Genomic DNA, 22,767 nt, shown 5'->3' with positions numbered 1-22,767 from the left:
TTTTTCGCTAAATTATTATGCTCATGCGTTTTTTTTTTTTAAATTTATATTAGCTTACATTTAATTAGCAGCGCTAAGCATTATTTGCTTAGCGTTTTTCTTATACTGTGACACATTTTACGCTCTGCTACCAGCTGTTATACTATATATCGTCTAATTTTGGCATGCGAGCAAGGCTTTTGGCGCATCCTCAACTCTTATACTAAGTGAACCATATGCAAATGCATTATTGCTGCGTCTTATACTACGTGCATCTTCGACTAGTTTGGGGTTGTTCATAACAGCTTTTGATTGATTCTTGTAAAGTGCTTAACAAACTCTTTCACTCTCATGTAAGTCATCAATTCTGTGGTTGCAGCGGGACCTAAACATAAATATCGCTGCATATATACATATATACATATATATATATAGATACAAATATGACGTATACGCAGTGTGAATGAGTCTATTCATTGCTAATTTATTTATAAGACAGTTGGCGCGATTCAATTTACGAACGGCCCCCTTCAATTAGAGTGCAAAGAATCTGCACAAATCTGCTCCAAGCCGCAACGTCAAGTCCAGTCTGCGCCGGAGCAGACGCGTATCCCACAGCACGTGACGCACTTGTTGGGATTGTGCGCATTGGGATGGGGCTATGGAGGCTGTGGGAAGAGGCGCCTAGTAAATGCCTCAATTTAAATAATATTTGCAACAATTATCATTTACGGCATATTGATATACTTGTAATTATAATTGGCCGAGCTGAGCACGTGCACAGACCTAGAGTCCAGTTTAGCACATTAATTAAAACTGAGGTGTTGCATAATTGCGATGAGAATAGAATTAATTTGAATATAATTATGATGTGCACTCAGACAGCGAGTTGAGTGTCGTTTTAGCTGACTAAGAACGAGTTGCACAGTTCAAATTTAATGTATACACAAAACACACATATCTATATGGTATATATCTTAACAGATATATCTGTGAGTGTGTGTATCTATGCGCCTTTGTGCCCCAACAAAATGCAAATCATTTTTACGAGTACCGCAGTTGCTCGTAAATTGTCGCTTCTTAGAAAAGTGAAGGAAACAACAAATTTGCTTGCTGTTTGCCATTGAGCTTAACGCATTGTAAATACCCTAACATTTGTCGAGCTAAGCAACAACAATTTCCATTACTTATTTATATTTATTATCATTTTTCTCTTAATTTTTTCTTTAGTTCTATTTCTGATGCATTGTTTGTTTGAGGAACACAGAATTTTATATTTTCTGCTAAATTTCAGATAATTTCGTTTTGTTTTTTTGCAACTATGATTAGTTCTTTTTTTTTTAGTACAGCGGATTTCCTTCACAATTTTCTTAATTAAAAAGAAATAATTTAAGTTTATTTTTAATAATTTTCTGTACAGATATTTGCAAAATCTATCCCATACGAACGGATACAGCTCACCGTCAATGTTTTTTTTTTGTTTCATTGTAAAAAGTTATATAATCTAAACAATAATTATAAGCAATACAAAGCTAACTAAAATTAACAGCTCCATAAACTATTATTTAAACATAAAAAGTAGAAAATAATTTCGTATTGCCTACATTTATGCTAAAAGAATTGTGAATATACTGTGACAATCGATATTTTAACAGCTGTTATCTTAACAGGATCCGTTTACATAAACAGTACTGATATGTTAAGTTACTAGTGCAATAGGTATATATGTATAAGGGTGTATGTGTGTGAAAGCTTTCGTAGTTGGTAGAGAGCTTCTGACTACGCTAAATACAGGGCATATCGTAGTCGAGCATGGTTTTTTGTTGTGCGTTTGGGCAGCTGGTTGACAGGCAACATATATAAACACTGCATAAATCATGATTGCGGAAAATCCACGATCTCGACAGTGCGACAATATGGGTCAACTTGTACATATGTATAGCCGACTGGCCCTATGCTCTCTCTTTCTTATTCTCTGCTCTACTCTGCCGACGTTGCAGTTGACAAAGTTGTCGCCGTCCTCTGTTTACCTTAGCACCCAACTACCGCACTTGAATTTTTAATAACCTTTTCAAGTTCACTGTTAGCATGCAATAGTGTGTGGGTGTGTGTGTGTGTGTGTGTGTGTGTGTGTGCCTGATAGCTGTGCTGTCAACTTTAACGCTGTCAGCTACGGCTGGCTATCAGTCGGGCCCAGCTAACTTGGGCTTAGCGGGGTGCGGGGCGGTTGGTCTATTGACTTAGCACCAGCTCTACATGCAAATGCGTGTTAGATATAGATACAGTTACGCACACACACACACACACCCACACACATATATATATATATATATATATATATATATATGCATATAGAAACTGCTAGATGCCTGGCTTTCCATATTCGCTCAGCGCCAATTAAAAATATAAAGAAACCAAAGGCAAATATTTGAACATCTGCTGCAACATTTTGTTTTTCGATTTATATTTGTTTTAAAATATTTTTTTTTGTATGCAAAATAATAAAGTATCTACTACTATCCATATTACTGTTATTTGTGGCACTGTTGCAACACGCACTTATAATTAAATCAATTAATGCGAAGAACAAAGGCTACAGACAAACTCGTCCGCTTGCGCCTTCGGTTAAACAAAACCAATTAACACTTGGCACCCAGCTCCCAGACTATGGAAACCGATGCACGCCGGAAAATATTGGATTGCGGCAGCTACACATTTCACCATGAAAAGCTATAGAAAAACTGCGCAAAAGCAATATTCAAGAGGCCGCCAATCGCCAGAGGGCGAGAGACTTGCATCGAATTGATCTCTGAGCTTAGCTCAATGCTAGTTCCAGTAATATCCGCCTGTTAATTTTAACAGCTAGTTTTTCCATTTAGAAACTGTATTATGTCTTTTGTTTTTTTAATGTTCTATGAACTGATTTGCTTGAATAATTTGCAAGAACAAGAACAATTTCTATGTTGACTCGCAGACAAAATTCTTTTTGAGCATAAATGTTTGTAGTCCAGATGAGAGTATCGTTAGATGAAGCTGATAAAAGCAACCAGCTCTACTTAAAGGCCTTATATTAATACTGATGGCATAAATAAAAATGATTGTATGCATTAATACTCAATTACATATTATTATATTAAATCGTATAAAACACAAGTGCCTCTAGTCGGGTATTTCCGACTAGGTGATGAAAGATACTAGATATATATATATATGTTATTCGGGAAGCTACATGTCAAATTTGGTGACTCTAGCCTTGAAAACCTAAGAGAATTTCTTAAAAAAAGGGACACTTGCCTCTTTCCATTATCGGAAACAAATGCGTACTAAGTGGGCAATAGAAGGACCAGCGTTCAAGGTTTAAAGTCTCTATCTCCTATAGGTCTCGAGATTGCTGCGTTTATACATACGAACGGATAGACAGACGGACGAATAGACGGATAGACATGGCTAGATCTACTCGGCTATGGATGCTGATCAAGAATATATATACTTTATGGGGTCGGAGATACTTCCTTCTGCCTGTTATATACATTTGTAGAAATATATTATACCCTTTTTACCTATTTTTATTGGGTTCAGAGCATAAAAAGTAGAAAAATAAAAATAATTAAAAATACAAAAAATAATTATAATAATATTAATTATAATAATAATAATAAAATTGAATTTAAAATACTAATAATCATACAAAATTAAAATCAATAATAGTGTTTCGATTAAAACTAAAATTATTTGTGATAAAAGTTATAATAATAACAATAACAATACAAATGTTGCCTGCATATTCTGGACAATCCATTTGCATATTCCGAGCATTCAATTATTTCTCTTTTATTCTCTTATCGGGGCAATCGCTGTGCTATTTTACTCGACACTTGGTTAACTTAAGAGCTGTTAACTTGGACAGTGAGCCCTACCCAATGACTAGCGCTGCCAAGAAACGGTAAAAAGGTGGGTGGTGGCGGGGTGTGCGGTGTGTTGACTGGGTGGGAGGGGAGGGGTTGGGGGGGGGGGGTTGGTGATGAAGGTTTGTATCGCAGCGGGACGAAACGGTGCCGCCGTCGCGTCGGTTCGCTTTGAATCATTAGCCCGCCGAAGTGGAGCCATCAATCTTTCAATTGCTTTTGGCTTTGGCTGTGGCTGTGGCTGTGGCTGTGTCTTTGGTGTACCTACGACAAGCTTTGGATAGCGCCAGCGCCAACAGCAGCAGCAGCAGCAGCAGCAGCGGCAGCAGCAGCAGCTATGGCAGCAGCGACGGTGACACCAACAAGCCCCCATTTGAAAAAAAAAAAAAAAACCGGCAAGCCGCTGTTGGCAGCGGCGGTTAAACAGCTTGAAACCACTTTTGGCCAGTTCAAACTAGAATCACTGAACGGCATCGGCGCAATAATCGCTTTGTGGCTTGTCCATTGGATCTGAGCCAAACTAACAGCCAAGTGCGATACAAGCGGAAGGGGCGGGCGAGGGGAGAGGGGCCCCCAGCCGTCGGTCCGCTTCATCATTGATTTAAGCGTCTTGGCGCTGCCGGTGCCAAAGATCGAGCTGAAGCTGGAGCTGCGCAGCTGCGCAGCTGACAAAGAGCCACTTGGGCTGCAGCAAGAGGTGCATTAAGCCGACATCGACACCAAAATTCATGTGCATTCGGACGCGCCCAGTAAGCGCTATCGTTTCTTTAAAATGCTATACGATCCAAAACAACAACAAATAAAACAAAAGTACAAACAAGTCACAATGTTGCGGTCGGGTGCAAACAACTGCGTAATACACGCTCACAGTCCAACAACAACATTAACATTTGGCTACTAGCCAAATTCATAAACAGATATCGATGGCCGGGCATCTATTTCTGGAGCTGTTCATAACGATTATGCATAATTATAGATCTTAAACTGTGGCTGTGGGTTTCCCCGATTGAGATTCTTAACATCTTCACCTTATCGGTTATTTGGTTTGCGGCTCAAGCCAATGTCCAGGTTTATGATTGGGCTCACGTTTCTGGTTTTCCACATAGTTTGTTTTAATTTTTTTTTCAAAAAATACCAAATACTAGCTAATTTTGCAGCATTATTTTACAAGCATCCAAAATAAGAATTGTTTAACAAGAAGAAGTTTTTGCTGCGCTTGTTTTTAACCAGCTCATCGGGTTTCGGGTTCGGTGCATGGTAAGCAATATATTGGAATTCCGGGTTCAAACCGGTTTGGTAACAGCTCACAAGAGCCAGGTCTTTAGCTCCAGACGGGGCAACATTGCACAATATACCGAATATACTCGCTTTCATTTGGTGAACGTGTATACAAAAGAAAACAAACATAAAAACATGGCTGATAATTTGTAACGATCGGCACTTGGCGTAACGCATACGCAGCGTGTTTCGAATGGAGGCTAAAAGCCAGTGCTGTCTATAAATAAATCTTGTGCTGCATGGCCTCTTTGGATCGGGCTCGCCAACGATGCGAATGAAACGCTGCGAATCGCAGCGTGCATTTCCACAGTTTTTTGCTTCGTTTTTTTTTTTTTTTGTATTTTTATTTTTTCTTTTAAATGTAGTTTTCGTATTGCAAATTCTGTTGTTGTTCGTTTGCTTTTTGCCAGGCTGCGATGGTCAAGGACGTACATTAACCAGGCTGTCGATCATTTTAACCCGTCGGCACTTGCATTTTTGGCAGCTCACGTAAGTGAGAGACCCCCAAAAGCAATAATAAACAGCTTGCAATGTTCTAAGCGATTCGGCTCGACTAGCTAGTAGATGCCCTGTAAACTGGTTAAGGGTAAACCAGTTTAACAAATCCAAAATAAATGTGGCTAAAAATAATGCACTTTTGCGTTGCGGCAGCCGTTCTAACATATATGCATAAATCATTTGTAAAGTAATAATAATTAAACAAATATTATATTTCACTTTTTGAATAGCTCACATTGTCCTAAGCTGGAAAAATCTCACTTGGCAATGTAGAGCTTCGGCCTTTGGATATACAAATGAGCAAAGCTCTTTTATTATTCATAGCTGAACACAGGGTATCACATAGTCTAACAATAACTCCTATTACATATTTATGCTGCTTTTTTTTTTTTTGTTCTGCTTACATTTTCGCCACGACGGCGGTTTTTGTGGTTAGCCACGTTAATATTGCAAATGGAAATGGATACGAAACTGGTACGATAACTGGAAGTAGTCCACGCGTTCTCTCCAAATCGTATTTACTTTTACCTAAAGATATTTAAGAAATGTCTTGTCATTGGATATAGAGAAAATATAAGTTATCATTGTTGGCGATTAAGTGGAAGAGCTTGTTTACAAGCTCGAATGCAAATATCGTTGTTGGAACAGTGCCTTCTTCTCCTTGTAATATTGATCGGTGCCTTTAGACAAAGTGAACATTGAATGCATTCACATTATCAAATTTGACAATGCCAATTGAAGTGCAGCGCCTTGAGGCCAGGCCCAAAATCTTTTCAGTTGGGCCTGGACCGGGATCGAAACCGGGCTCTAATGAGACGTGATTGCTCGGAATGAGCGTCAATAAAATGCAATCAACTGGGCCAGGTTTGAAAAGGCTCGCACAACCACAATCACAACCACACAGAAAGTGACAACAACAAGACCAAGCGAATTTTTTATGATAAAGCAAAAACAAAAACAAAAAAAAAAACCACCAACGGCCTTGCGAAAAAAATCTTATTGTTGGCTCATAAAAAGCGTCGCGTAAAACGCGGCAACAAACTTAAAACACAAAAAAACAAAAAAACACACACAACAAAAAGAAGCTCGAAAGGCGAATTGGAAACGAACTGAACAAAAGATTGCGGGCAAGGCGCGACATTCTTTTGGGTGTGGTTGATGGCAGTTGGCAGAGGCTAACGCTAAGGCTGCGGGGGCCACTGGCCGCAGCGGGGGGTGCAGCGTGGCAAATATAAATATTGCGCATACGCCGCATGCAGCGATGCAGCAAGCGACAAATGACCACGGCCAAAAGTGCTGGCAAATCAGTTAAGATCTTTGGCTCTCAGAGCTTAGCTTGGCCTGCTTCGTTTATGCATTTCGTGCGAAAGAAACCAGATATATCAGATTCATCAGAGTCCTTATCGAACGGATTGTCGATTCATTTTCTGTTCGAAACAAAGTAAATAATGCTCTCAAAAGAAATCTTCCCGAAATAACATAATTCTTAAATGAAAAATAATGTAAAACTTGCATCATTTTATGATTACAGAAGAGTTCAGAGATTTAATTCACATTTGTTACTATTTAAGTTTTATTTATTAAATACAAACGAATTTTCATAAATTTATGTCTAGTCATCCGAAAACTAGAGGGGAACACACACCGAACAGGAGAAGAGGTAATAATATGCATTATGTAAAATGTAAAATGTCTCATATTTGCACGAGACTTAAGATAAAACTGCATTGTCTTATTATTATTCAACATTAACTCTTTTGTTAAGAGGTTGTTAAATTAACTGCGAGAAATTAACTTTTTGTGAAAGCTGGCAAGCGTTTTAATACCCTGTTTATGGCTTAAAAGAGTATAAAAAATATGACAAAAAGTTTTTTTTTTTTGAAAAACCCATTTAAACGCATTTAAGTTGCAGCAAGAAGTGTATATTATTATTCATTGTAATATTTTGCTATTTCGTATTATTATATATTTTAGATTAAAGGAAGTGCGGCATTCTTATACTGCAAGAAGTGAATCAAACTAATTTATGGGAAATTATTTTGAGCACTTACTTGAACTTTTCATTCATGGAAAGTATTTCTTAAAATTCTTTTCATGGTTTTATCCAAATTTACTTTGCACATTTTCAATATCTTCAAAGAACTGAAGACTCGCATGCTTCAATAGCTGCTTAACTAATTGCAAATTGGATTAAGTTGAGTTTACAATTTCACAACTAAAGACAAACTGCTTTTAGGTTTGGGAAGTACAATCTAATTGTAACATAAAAAAAAATATTGCTAATGCGCAAATGCATTGCGTGAAATATCAAAGATCTGAGTTGAGTTGACGACAACAAGGAACCGGCAAAGCAAGATTCGAAACGCTAAATCCAATTGATTGTAAGATCAATGATACCGGCTGTCACAAAATACGTATGCGGATAGACAAACAATTAACTCAAAACCTCTTTCGTAGAGCCCGAATATAATGGGTAGTACCTCTGGCCAGAACAGCTCGATTCCTATGTTCGAACTTCTCGGGACTTAGCAGTGAGCGCCACACGCCAACAGCCAACAGAGACATCGGCAACAGCCAAACAACCAAACAACCGAACAACCAACGACAACAACAGCAGCAACAAATTGACGTAGCTCTTACTTAGCACACAAACAACTTGGCAAATATTTTTTTCATTATTTACATATTTATTTAATTTTTTCTCTATTTGTTATTTGCGCAACGTCGTTTTATCGTTTTCATCGTTCCATCGTTTTGGGCGTCAGTTTTCCCTTAGTTGGCCCAGACAATGGCGGGAAAATTAGCACAGGTGCTTCAAAAGTCGTATTAAATGTGTATTAAACGGTAAGTACATGAAAAATATAAATACAAATATTTTTGCAACAAATTAAACATAAGACGTTGAGGTCACACGCCCCCTGTCCCTATCATAGCCATCATTCCAAAAACAATCCGCAATATTCACTTAATTATTTGCCTTATTCGCCTTGTGAAAACTGTATTCTCTATTGATACCCAGCATTTTAGTCTTTGCAAACGGCATATTGTTTCCTCTACTCACTGACAGATTAACACCATAGTGAAATTTGTTATAATATCCTTTGTTCCCTTAAAACGGATTTAGGATATACAAGTTTTAACCAATTCTTTAATATTTACTTTAAGCTGTAAATGTTGACATATTTTATTTTTAACGAATTTTTAGGAAAGATACTCTCTAGATTGGATCAATCTTTTTAAAATATTAAAATATGATGTTTGATCTCAAGCCAACGTTTTTCTTTTTTTGTAAGAAATAAAATATGATTGTCAATGTTTTAAGCAAAAGAATTTGAATAAAGAGTTTTTAAGATTGCTGTAAAACTGATGTTCAGTATTTGTTTAATTATGTTAAAGCCTTAAATGTTCGTTAATTTGTTTTTTATTTACAATCAGCATGTGTATTAATGCCGAAAGCTTTGTGAAAATTTGTAATGAATGGAAGTTTTGGCGATATCTCGATGACGCTTCTTGTGAACATAAGAAACAACTTAAGGTTTGGGATAAATTGGGATAGCTTGGGATAATGAGCGCAAGTCTGACAACATTCAACACCATAACTGGTTTTTGTTCTGAACAATATAAATACTTAAGGGAAACTTGGCAGATACGCTTATTAGGGTATCTAATTGAACAGACATTATATATAAATATGTATACATACTTGCTTGTTTGTTATTTTTGCCAGTTTTTATTGCTCGATAAGTTTCCACTTATTGTAAATTGCAATTAACAACATTTTGCAATAGGAAACGTTGAGGCAACATTGCGCTACTGTGAGAATCGGCCCTCTAATTGATAAATTCTATATTTGACGGAGAGACCCAGGTAAATTTCGCCAGATCGAAAGCCTTAGCCAGAGCCAGAGACTGAGCCAGACTTTGCATAGCCTTCCTAGTAGACGTCATATTCATCCACGTCGTGGATTTGCCCCTCGAAACGAACATTTTGTTTATTTGTTTGTGTTACTTTTTTTTTTTGCTTATCCCAATGCCTGCATGTTTCAATTAATAACACATTGTATTCGTGCTCTATTAGAGGGCATTAGCGTTGGCACGCTAAGTGCTCGATATGTGAACTGCCAATCCATATCCAAATCCACATTCAAAGCTTCATTCACAGCCGGACAAAATACAAAATATCCATGCCATTAGCAGAGCGGAATTGTTTAATTATCATTAATCAATGAAAAGTCGCATCTCGTCCGATACTCGGACTTTGTGCCAATTGCGAAAGGCTTTAAGATTATCAATTTAACATCAACATGAGGCTGGCTATATGGTTTGGTGAACCTGGGAGGCTTGTCCCACAGCCGAAACGAGTTTCCATAGCTCACATATCATATTTGAGTATGAGAATTGTTTGTAAATAATGTCTATGTGACACATGCCAATTCATCCGAACAATATTTTTGGATGTCGGGCATGAATGAAACCAAACTGAAAACAAATAACAATGCCCTGTTCGGGAGAGCTACCCCAATAGATGTCCTATACTGTTTTCATTTTCATATATGTATGTGTGTGCTTTTTTTTACCTAAATATCAATTTTGGAGTGCCTAGCCCTTGTTAGGAGGAGGCACTCAGGCAGACGGACTCGACTCGGCTGATCAGGAATAATTACACTTAATGGGCTCAGAGATATCGTCGGCTGTCTGTTACAGACACTTGCACAGTGCCAATATACCCATTTGCTTTGCCATTTTCAATGTGCTCACGGCATAAAAAGAGTTCTTCGCATAAGTAGCTTGTTTTATGATGCGATAAACAATTGACGATCGTTCCGAGATCGCTTTGAGTCGGTGCTCAAATTGTCAATTTAAGTTATGATCTGCGAATGGGGGGTTTTTGTTATTGCCGTCGCGTTGTCTGTCTCCGAGCAAAATGACGCTATTTGAATCACTCTCGCTCCCCCGGTGCTCCTCTCCTACTCCCCTCTCTACTCATGCTAAATAGTAGCCATTTCAAGGCCACAGAAAAACAATGCGAAAGCTATACCTCACCTGTGCTGTACTATTGACAATATGACGACAATATAATACTAATAATAATTTGAAGCGAATATTTATTTTAAATGAGTTTTAGTACATTTCAATACACAAGTCTAAAAACAGTTGCTTTCAGAATTGTCAGAATTGTCGATATGAGCAGCTTAATTATGTGGTTCCATTAAGTCTTGTGTTTATTGCAAAGCCTTAAGGTCAGCTTTTCTATAATCAGCGCTCTTTTATATTATCTTTCGCACAATTGCTTAAGTCGAATATCATTTAATTAGGTACCTTTTTTAAAATGTTCTTCATTGTAGCTGGTTTTTAATTTAAATGCTTGTTTTATGTCTGGCAATCGACATTAAATATGATGTTAACAGCGCATGTTTTTCCTTACCAGATTTTTTGCTTGCTGCTAAATTTAGCAGCTTGTCAAATTTTTCTTTTTGTTTTCGTCAAAAACATATCAAATGTACCTTTGTCAAATGTATTATACTTATTATTAAACTCGAGCGCAGGCGAACTGACAGGAACAGGAAGATATAAAAAAGTGTGAATCTTTACCAAAACAATTTATCGAACTTATTGTTAAACGTAAGTGCTTGTTAAATATACTAAGCTTTGACAAGAACCTGCAGCATTAGGTCATGTTTGCAGCCCAATCTGCCTCATCTATCTGTTGTCAAATGCAATTCCTTTTCATTCAAAACGAACTTTTATCAAGCTCTCGTTCGTCAATTCCTTACTATATTTCCAAATGTATGTAACAGGCAGAAGGAAGCATCTCCGAACCCATAAAGTATATAAATTTTTGATCAGCATCAATAGCCGAGTCGATCTAGTCATGTCCGGCTGTCTGTCCGTCCGTCCGTCCGTCTTCTATGATTTTTTTTTAATATCTCGGGTAATATCTCCGCGCGGAGATATGATTATCCAAAACGACATAACTCCGCGCGGAGTTTGTTTCCGATAATCGATAATTTACTCCGTTTCCAAGCAATCGATAAAAATCGATATCGATATTCTGTTTTTTGGGCAATTTTGGTAAATAATAAGAGCTAGAGTCACGAAACATGATATGTTGCTTCTAAAATAGAATATATATATGCATTTGATGTTGGAAGAAGAGGGTTCAGGGTATCCTCTTACTTGTTTTTTTATAATTTTCTGAATAGTTATTTCTATTATTGGATTATTGAGCGTTACGCCATTTCGAATGACAATATTATCTATCATTTTGTGCTCGCCTTTTGTTTGTTCATTTATTCAATATTTATGTTTATTGGTTTTTGTGTGCATGCAAAGTGTTCTGTCAATTTTCCTTGAAATTTTTCATAAAACTATAAAAATATAAATTCAACAATATAATGAGAATAATAATACTGGCAAAATACATAATCATAATAATAATAAACAAACAAAATAACATATCTATAAAACAGCAACAACCGTTCGATTTATGTTCGTGCCCCGCCCAATTGAACGACAGGGCAGCCCCCTTGCTGTCCCAACAGCCCGGCAGTGCCAACACGTGCAACACCTTTTGCTCACTTGAAAGCGAATAAAAGTTCAATGTTTGAATAAATTAAATTAACAAACACTCCGAGAAACAGACAGCACGGACGGACAATCTACAATAATAATATGGGTGGAGGTAGTGGCTAAGCTATATATATATATATATACATATATATAGTAGAGGTTCCCACAACAGCAACTACAGCAACAAATGACAGCAACATGAACAAAATGACCATTTTCAATAACAGTCACGTAGCATCCGAGTCAATAAATTACAACAACAACAACAACTGAGAATCCCATAATTGAAATCGTTTTTGGCCAGCACGTACAATTACAACAACAACAACAACAACAACAACTATACAAACAACAGCGAAAATTATTAACGGGAGCAACAATGCTTAAAACAACATTGCCCAAGTCAGGTAGCCAACTAGTTACGTCCGGAGGACAGAGGACAGCTGTGAGCCAGAGGCCAAAGCCCTAACTCGAGCCTGAGCACCAGCTTGAACCCAAGTCCGAGCCCGAGCCCGCGCCCGACCCCAACCCCAACCCAGACCCAGTTCAGGCCAGGTTTCGTTCGAAATGTGTGTGAAGGCCAAGGACGCGATCGAGTTGCATGGACAAGTCAACAATTTACCAACCAACCTCTTGCTAAAGGTTCCACAATAAGGCATGCAATTTAAAAAGTATTTCCAATAAATGCATTTTAAATACATATTTTGGCAATTTAAAGCAACAAGGGAATTAAACATAGGGCCCAGAACTTGTGGGCCGATCACTATCGAGTTTTATTATATGGCAAAATTTGACTTCTGTTGGAATTGTCCGAGTGCTTTAACATTACACATATGCATTGTTATAAGCCAAACAAACATCTGTATATATATTACATATCCCACTCCGAGACCCAAGCTCTTTTAATCTCAGAGATACATTAGACAAAATTACAGTGTATAGACCGAAAAATGAAATGAATAGCTAATATTTGTGTCTAATGTATCATAATAAGTAAATATACTAGGTAAACTAATTATAACACTCCATAACATATAATTCTAGATAACACATCATTTTGGTACACTTCTGACAGTAATAGGGTATACATCTATTGCTGTACTATAAATGTGTGCATAAATCAAAGCGCAAGTCTAAAGAGTCTATCGAGACGAACATATCTCAATCAGCTCGACTTCTGCTGCCTAGTCCGATGCGATATACTTTATGGGGTTGTCGCAACTAACTGTCGCCTGTCACATACATTTGCTCAAAACCAATACACCCGTTCTTGACCATTTACACTGAGTACACATGTAGGTGGGTATCGATACACAAAATTCTATGTACGCTTGGGAATGTCTCAGTTCGAAGTTTGTTACACCTGCCACACTAATCAAGGGGACCTGTTGCGGAATCAGTTGCTAATGATGGGTAGCATAGTCGATGCTCATAAACAAATTCACGGCAGATTAAACAAATCAACGTAATGACACCGATTGCACAACAATAAACAATAATTGTTGATTAAGCAAACAGAATGCCGCCAGATAAATAATTGTTTATACAACAATTGTACTGCATGACCGTCAACGGGCGGCGGGGCAGCTCATACACGGGAAAATAACTGTCTAAAGGAACTTTCTTTCAGCTGGAAGGGTCACTGATACATTAAGTTACGAGCGGGTCGGCACTTCAAAAACCACACACACACCCATACACATACACTATCTCAAGGAATCAATCAAGTCAATTTCGATTGAGCAATAAATAATGAGACGAGAAGGTAAGAGAGTGTGAGCGAGAAAGAGAGAGAGAGAGAGAGAGAGAGTAAAGAAGAGAGTGACTAATAAAAAACATTTTAGTTAGTTTTCATAATTTACTTAAAAGCAAGAAAAACTTTTACCTTAACTTTGAAATTCATAAAAGCCTTTTATATATATATATTATTTGTAAATATGAACACCAACTATTTGATATAGTGAACTAATTCCGCCAAAAATTTCATGAATTTATGGTATATACTTCATATTTAGGATCTAGTGTATCGAAACATGCCTTGTAATTTAGCTAGAATACCCTGCTGTAGCAAGGTAATATTTCTTTAATGATTTAATTGGGTAATTCCCATTGACTATTCGCATACCTATCATTGTTTTTCTGTTGAGCGTGTAGTATAGAAACTATTCATTCAGTAGTTTAACAACTGAGCAATGGAAATATCTTCAACTTTTCCCAGAAGCTCTAAAGTATTTCTACACTGAAAATTACAAAACTTTAAATACCATTTCAGTTCAAAAAAAAAAAAAAGAAAAGAACAGGCCACGCTACATGGGGAAACACGTTCCCAAAGTCTGCAGAGCTTGAACACGAAATAGCTGCCAAAAAATTGCTTTGGAGCATTTTTGAGAATATAGCAGATACTTTCCTTACAACTAGCTATGTATATGGCACGTATAAAATAGAGATTTAACAAACATGATAAGAACTCGGATTTGATATTTAAATAATAGAACATAATTTAAGCTAAAATGATGTACTTATCGAATAAATATAGATTATATAATGAAAATGTAATATCCATTTGACTAACTCGAGTCAACTATAGCTACGTTTAGTTTAGTTAAAATCACGACTATGATCAATAATATAACAGATGAATAGCAACTCAATCCAATTACAACAATCGGTTCCAAAGAATGAACTGTGATTTAGCGAACCAGAGAATCGAAGCGTGATCTTGTTGCTAATCTAAATATTATGTATTCAAATATAATGTGCACATAGATAGTATGTCTTTCTAATACATTGTAATAGGTACGGAACGTGTGGTTTCTAGCAGATATTACAAGATATAACCGGATCGCTCTCCAGCTGACATGCACATGGCGCCGTCCGTTTGCTATTGTCACATACATGCATGTATGTATGTACATATCTCGTGCCGTGAAAAAATCGTGCTTAGAGGTAAGACCAAAGTCTATTCATAGCGGTGAAGGGTGAGCTGAGATTCAGTTATTAGAAAGAGAGACATTAAACATTAAATTCCATAAGCGATTCATTCCATGTAATCAACGCTAATGCGTGCCGTGGCCAAGACAATCACCTGGTGTGGTGCTGGTGCAATTGTGTAGAAGGGTGTTTGAATTTGGAAATGCCATAGAAATGGAAAGCGACTGTAGCACTCGGTATGCTTGGAATGGTCGGGCCACTGTAACAGGTTAGCTGCAGAAATGTGCGGCAATGCTCAAGGCCAGCGAGCCTAACGAGCAGCTCAACTGAACTGAATTGAACTGAACAGAACAGAACAGAACAGAACAGAACAGAACTGAGCTGAACTGAGCTGAACTTAAGCGAGCTGTGTGCTCTAATTGAAATCCAGTTACAGGTGCCACTAGCTGAAATGGTTGTGCGGCTAGGCTAGCAAAAATATGTTCGCATATATTTCGCCAATCAGGAACTAAGCGACGGTGTCAAGAAACTGGCAACCCTGAGTTCCGGCAAAGCAATCAAGCAAATGAGCAACAAACCCATCCAAGATCCAAGCAGCCGGTTCTACAAAAATTCCAAATTCTGCGCAATATTTGTATAAAGACTTCTTGCGAAATGTGACGTACGAGCATTTATAATTTCAAGACACATCTGCAACAAATCGTTGCGACAAAACAAATCGGTCAGCGGGCAATCGGCCGCGGACAATGGACTCGGCCCGTGCACGTTTTTCGCCTAAAAAAAAAACAAAACAAAAAAAAGTAAAATCAAATCAAGAAAGATATACAATATAATGCGAAAAATACATAAATAAATAAATAAATAAATAAAGCTTCCGCTTTGGCAACGCAATGAAATCCACGCTCAAGTCTCGAGTCTCGAGTCTCCAATCTCGACTCTCGTATTTCGTATCTTCCAGCTCGCTGCTATGTCTTACTTTGTCTCTGACTCTCAGCCGCCATCTGTGTTATCGTTCAGATGTTTTGGCCAGGTTGGGGTAATTTCGTCAACAGCATTTTGAACTTCAGCGCAGAGTTCGAAGAACTCGACAGCAAAAACATAAACAATCGACAAAAGACAAGAAACAAGAAACAAGAAAAAATGGCAAACAAAATGGCGACAACTATTCGAAACTTTTCGACTGTGTTGTTGTCTTTGTTGTTGCTGTTGTTGTTGTTGTTTTTTACTTCGATTAGAAGCGGTTCACGGGCTGAGTCCGTGGCGCTCATGTTGGCCAAGTCTGCCGACTGTCGACCGCCGACTGCACAGTGCCAAGTGAACAGCAACAACAACAACAACAACAACACTCGATCACTGGTATTTTTAGTATGTGGCGTTGATTTACAAGGTGAACCGGTACAGAGCCAATACCAGTTCCAGTACAGACAGAGCCCGAGATTGAGCCCGAGCCCGAGCCTCAGCCCCAGTCCCTGCTCGGGCCCAGGCCCAGGTCTTGTTGCGCTTTTGGCAATGCCTGGGCATGGTCTTTCGCTTTGGGTTCCGCTCCATTTGTCGGGCGAAGCCGCATTAATTATTAATTATTTGCAACACGCACGCACCTAAAGACTGCGACCATAGACGCCGGATTATTGCCGGCTATCAATCGAGTTTCGCCAGTTAAGAAAACTTTCCCAAAATCTGATAACAGCGAACAAGCAATAACATCATAATAACTATGTCATAGATAGAATGACCATCTATTTTCAGCCAATCCTCTCTACCACATACATATCTTAGTACACAAACTTAAGCAAAAGGTCACCCAAATTAATCGGTAAACATATGTTTAAGGCTCCTTTTTTTTTTTTGGTATTATTAATTATGTATGCCTCATAGTAAATCGAAACGAGCTGAAACTGGTTTTGAGCCGAATTGATCCAATTTCAGGGCAGAAATATATTTTATTATGCCCAAATATTGCAACGAACTCGAGACTAGTGTATAAATTATGTTTAGCTGCAAAAATTATTTTGACAAAAGTCTCAACATTTTCTAGAAAGAGTCAATAAATACTTTTCAAGTGAACTATATCGATTTATTTCTTAAGAATAACTTTTTTTAACATTCAAAAAAAAAGGTATTTTATACAGATTCGTTTTGAGGCAGTGTATTTGTTGTTTCGCAGCGATCAAAAGATATAAAAAAAAAAAAACAATTTCTTGTTTTTTATGTATTTATTTATTTTATTTTTTTGGCTAATGACGTCTGTTAAAAGCTGCACGGGTTTGCTTATGTGGTAAACTCGTGACCGCAAAAAATGATAATACAAAATATAAAGCAAAAAGTTTTAATAAAATAAAAAACGACTTGAAAGTAATTTAAACATTTTTCTATATGTCGTGCTGTGATTAATAAAGCACACGAAACTGTAAGGGTATTTTTACAATTAATTTTCCACATCAAAACCTGCCACAGGGGAAGGTAATTACAGTTTTACAATATGGAATTGTCTACGGAATAATAAATATTTCAAATAACTAAGAGTGCCTTAGTCAAGGCTGGCCCACTGGAATATACCCTTCGTATTGGTACAGCATACACTGCCTCTTATATGTATAGGCACATGCTGTACTATGCTTTGCTCGCTCGTCTTTCGGAATTAATCGATTAATCGGAGCAGAAAAGCCTTATCAAGAGAATTATCTGCATTTATCGAGTTCGAGAGCAGAAGGGAGTGCATTATGCACTTTGAGAATGAGAAAGGGTTTAAAAATATTAAATTAAGTTGTTCAAATTGTTTCCATATATCAAAGAACACAACTGTGTGTAGATATCCTTTAGGATGAATTGTCTGCGAACATATTTTACGTACCGACATAGTATGGATTCAACTAAAATTATTTTGGCTTCAAACACTTTCCCGATAATGACTGATGAGTAATGAATAATAGGTTAAGCAATGAAGAAACGAATAATTTGATTGCAAAAGCAACGGGCATACGGAATTTTGCAAATGAATCAACGCATTAACCGTTTTTAAGGTGTTAAAGTAAATTTGTTGCAGCAGACCTAATGATGTTTAAGCTAAGGCAACATCAGCATTCGCATCATCATCATCGTCATCATCACGATCAACATCATGACAATGCTCGATGATAGCCGAGCTAAGGTTGGAGGCGCTAAAAGCAAACGGACCGCAACAAAAAAGCTCCTCAAATATGTCGCATTTGTGCAATTGATTAGCAGTACGTTTACTCGTACAGTGCGCCATAAAAGTTTGTGTACACAGCAGCAAATTGATTTTACGTTGCGGACTGATGAGCACTGCTAATTCGACCGCCTCCGCCGTTAGCCAGCCAACTGGTTGGGTCCGGTCCGACCTGGGATCGGTTACGGACACGCCGGACTCGTCAAATTGACTTCTTGCCCGTCTCGGCGTTTATTTAACATTTTATGGCCTTTTCATTTATCTCGCTTGTTTACTCTTTATGGATTTATCACTAATTTGCACCAGCTGCGTGGGCGTTTGGGCGCTCAGATATGTCTGTCTTTCTATGTAAATACAAATTTTATTTATATTTACCTTTTTTTTATATTATTTTTTCAAATGTTTTATTTACTTGCGAAAAAAAAAAAAACATATTCGGTAAGCATTTGGCGTGTGGAAAATTTTGAGCGCCATCCGTGCGATTAATTAATATGCAATTAGAGGGTTTAGTTATTTTAATTTTCGCATTGCCGCACCAATTATTGCACAGGTGCAATAAGTGGCCGCAAATTACATACATATGTGATTGAGCAAACTTTTTGTTTACTTTCACCGAGGCCGTGATAGCAAGTGCTCTAAATGACGCACAGACAAACCACTGCTAATTTTTAGAAGATTTTACAGTCCAATAATCGAATAACAAGTCGAGGTGTTAATTTCACAAATGACCACAAAAATATGCAATACAAATTCAAAATCTGCTTGAATCACAAATCCTCTGGAAAGCCAGCTGCAAAATACTGGCTCGATCTCAAGAGGTGGGCAACCAATTTGCAGCCAAACATTGCTATCAATGGGCAAACATGCTCCGGCTTGCCATTTGCTCAAGGAGTCCTTTTTCCCTGTTGGGCGACATTCTGGAACAGCAATCCAGCAGCTATGTGGCCCGCCTCTCTGCTCACCCTATAATACTGCCAATATGGCTTTGCAGAAGAAACCAATGGAGACGTCCCAGGATCCACCTCATCGATCTCCCAATCCGGGTACTTGGATAGATATATGTTAAACACAAAGAATAAGAAAAACGTACTAAAGTAAAAACTCAATGTTAAGCTTCTCAATCCCCTTATAGTACAGCTAGGTTAAGGCTGTATTCTCAGAATTACCGCACAACATTGCAAGTAAAACAAGCAAGAGGTTCTAGTCGGGAGCACCCGACTGGGTGATACCCTACGCCTTTTAGCCATTTTTAATGGGTTCAGGGTATAAAAAGCAATGACAAATGTGCGAACATTGCAAACAACTGCGCCATACACCATATTTAGTCACAGTGTAATTATAATTATCGATAATTATCTATGAAATCAGCAAAATAGCATTTCCTTGTCTATTGGATTGGTGACCCTAAGACTGTAAGCACAAAGCAGTTCGAAAGCCGATATCGAATATAGGTATGTAGGATTCGATCTCTAGAGGTGTTGGCTGTCCACTTGCAAAGCTTGGTTAGGTAAGATTTTCATAAATAATGCTTGAAACAAATTATTTAAATTTTTTCACAAATATCAATGAACGAAACGCGATTCAAACATGTTTATAATTAAATAAGAACTCGCAATATAGAAAACACCTTCACCTTCACCCCAGAGCCGCTCCGTGACTCCGTAAATGTTTGTTGAATGCTCGTAGCACCGTCTGCGAGTAGTCATGGGAGATTTGTGCATCAATCATAATGCCAAAGAACTGAGCTCTGTTCATAGTCTTATTCTTTCGGAGAAACAGAAAAAAGTAAACAGGGCTTGCCATCTCCCACAATTATCGTGACATACTTCTTTGAAAAACAAATAGCAATGTCGCAGTCTCAGTCTCCGAGTGCACAATACTTTTAAGATTAAGCTATATGATTTTGAAGCTTACTTGTTCTTCAAATTAGCTATCAGACAATTATTATGTATTTATATATATTTTAAGATATTACAATGTTGCGAATTCATTTGAATTGGGTTCCTTTTCCTTTACTATTTTTTATAATTGAACTTGAAGGTTCAGGGCATAAGAAACTATTAAAATCCAATTGTATTATCTTATTGCAATTTTCAATGGAGGCAATATTAGATTCATACCCTAGCCGGGGATTCAATCCCTGATCCTTAATTCAATTGTAAAATTTGTTTAAAATGAATAAAGAAAAAATTGTGATAAATTGTTCCATTACCAGAATTAATTGACTGTTAATAAAATCCTTGAGGAAATAATTTAGAAAGTGGAATATCGAATAGCTTTCGATATAAGGCATAAACTATATAAGGAATATTTTACATAATATGGGTCTATAGAAATTAATGCCTGTTTTTTGAGCATTTCGGAACTGAATGCGGGGCATATTTATAATTAGGTAACTTTTTATTATATATTAATTTAGATATTTACTAATTCAGATAGCGTATTTAAGCGATGATGTCTATTATATAATTGTTAAAGCAATCACAAAGGTTTAACTACAACTTCCAATTAGTTAAAGACTATCGGAACTGGGGGAAACCTTCATCTCGTTTCAGAAACTGTTGCGTGCACTGACGAGCTAATCTCCATCAATTATTGCATAAATTGAATGCAACTAATTGAAAATAGTTTAAGCTAATAATAAAGATATTTAGCCCCCTATCAGGCGCACTCCCACCGCCCCGGGCATGCAGCGAAGCGAAGCGAATCGAAGTGCAAGTCGTAGTCGGAGTCACGTGATTGACAAATACTTCAAATATTTCTATGTGTTATTTGTGGTAAAACGTGTGAATTTCCAACGAAAAGCGTAGCTTCTTGTGCCTAGTGTCAATGGTGGAGTGTGGAGTGAAAATGTGAGAGGGGGAGGCGGCGGGAGATTGAATAATAAAATAACCTTCCATTTGCGTGTTGTCTTATACAGTTGGTGGTGCCATAAATTGTTTTATTTATTTTAATTGTTCCTGAACATTTTCGCCGTCTCTGCCGTTATTTATTTTATTTAATTAACTTAATTTTTATTTATTGAATGTTTACAGAACAACATACAAGCAGTTGGAAAAGAATAATAAAATAAATATGCCGAAGAAGAAGCAGATGAATGAAACGCGCTCCGTTTTGTTTACACTTTTCAGTTGCACTCGACGTTTCCTCTTATTTGATTAAATGCTGTTCTTTATTTAATCAAATGAAACGTATTCAATTGAAAGTCAGTACAGGAGCTGTTCAGGTGAGCGAAGGGGTGTTGGTAGGGGGGGGGGGGGGGGGGAGTGACAGCATGGCTTGTCAGCGGGGTGCGACAACCTTTTTTTTTATATTGTAAATTTTTTCTGTTGATTTTTTTTCGTTCGTTGTGTTTTGTTTTGTTACATTGCAGTAACTTCTTGACAATTTTGACAAATTAAAATGCAGGCAAACAGCAGCAGCAACAACAATTGCCAAGGCTTTTGTGTCAGTGTGTGTGTGTGTGTGTGTGCGCGCGTGAGTGTGTGCGACATTTTAACTGTGACAAACATCGAGCTGACATTCTATTTGCATTTCGTAACATTTATGTGCATGTGTGCGTGTGTGCGTGTGTGTATGTGTATATGCTTGTGCTTTATACAGTTATATAAAAGCGATAAATAAGATGCCTAATTCATGCAATTTACGTGGCAGGGCCAACGTGACGTATGAGTGATATACAAAGCGGCTAGCAAATTATCAACAAGATGCACTGGAAAAGCCCTCGCAACAATGCACTGAAAAGCTCTGGGAAAACAGTTAACGGCATTACGACACCCACATTAAAAACTGTAGTTTCTCAACTGTCACAGGTACTGTAACTGGTATCCTGTGCTGAGAAACACATTTCGTTGCACACGCAACGGCCCGTCAGGGCAATCAAATGACCAACCTGAATTTGAATACCTATTAAGTACAACTTGGTATACGCAAGCCCACAGGCAAGGCCCACAATAACGAGCTCTTCGTGCCAATAGGACATTTGTATCAGTTGGTGTTCAATAAAAACTTGTTTAAAACTTACAAGTGTACTCTATATTTACACAGTGCCACAAAACAAGCCTTTTTTTTTACATTTTTGTACATTCTATTTTCTATTTCCATAATATACTTTTCTTTATTTGAATATTTACTATATATTATTAAATATTAAAATTGTTTATGTTTGCCGATCAATGCTTTGGATCCTCGTTGATCTCTCGCCAAATTGACTAAAGTTACTTAAATAATCCTTATACGAGGCATTCAAACTCATATAAGGTAGGTATTGTATGCATATATACGTGTATTATTCATGGCTTGACTAAATATCTCCTCAATTTTATCCTTTCTTTTGTGTTATTTATGTTCTTTTATATGGGCTCTGGTTAAGCTGCTTCGCTTAAGATATACTTGTTAACATTAAATCAGGTAACTTCTT

The sequence above is a fragment of the Drosophila virilis genome, chromosome X (genome assembly GCF_030788295.1).
Source record: "Drosophila virilis strain 15010-1051.87 chromosome X, Dvir_AGI_RSII-ME, whole genome shotgun sequence".
Classification (NCBI taxonomy): Eukaryota; Metazoa; Arthropoda; class Insecta; order Diptera; family Drosophilidae; genus Drosophila; species Drosophila virilis.
This window is presented reverse-complemented; position numbering follows the sequence as displayed.